This window comes from Merops nubicus, unplaced genomic scaffold (assembly GCF_000691845.1).
Source record: "Merops nubicus isolate BGI_N331 unplaced genomic scaffold, ASM69184v1 scaffold35085, whole genome shotgun sequence".
NCBI lineage: Eukaryota > Metazoa > Chordata > Aves > Coraciiformes > Meropidae > Merops > Merops nubicus.
In genome coordinates, this window is record NW_008612218.1 from 1,926 (window position 1) to 2,392 (window position 467).

General features: G+C 59.7%; 1 protein-coding gene across 1 annotated transcript in view; it reads left to right on the plus strand.

The window, feature by feature from the left end:
• Positions 1-467, plus strand: part of VTN (vitronectin) — a gene marked incomplete at both ends in the record, with an annotated part of 2,645 nt that overhangs the window by 1,922 nt on the left and 256 nt on the right. The gene's annotated exons all lie outside the window — the stretch shown is intronic.

The window sequence follows — 467 nt, forward strand, 5'->3', positions numbered from 1 at the left end:
ACTATGCAGAGGAACCCCCTAAGCCACAGCTGCATCTCCTACAACGTCACAAATCCCACCCTCTGCAGCCCTTATGCCCTACACTGCCGACCCAGTCACCAATCACCTCACACCACAGCGTTCTTGCTGGGGACTGTTTATTCCCACTGGAGCTGGAGATGCCATAGGAAGACCCCCAACCCTAGGCAAAAGAAAGAAAAGATGGAGAGGAGGAGAAGGGGGCTTAGCAGCACAGGGCTGATTGCAGCCGAGGGTTTGGGCTAGGGGCTGCTCCCAGTTCCACCTGGAACCCATCCAGGCTGGGAGCCTTTGGTGCTTCCTGGTGGGTTTGGGAGCAGGTGCTGGGGGCTGCCTTGGGCCTGGGCTCAGCTCTCCCCAGACATTGCTGTCCCCCTCATTTGCCCTCTGCCTTTTTACCAGTCGGGGCGAGCAGCCCCCGGTACATCAGCAGAGACTGGCGGGGGGGG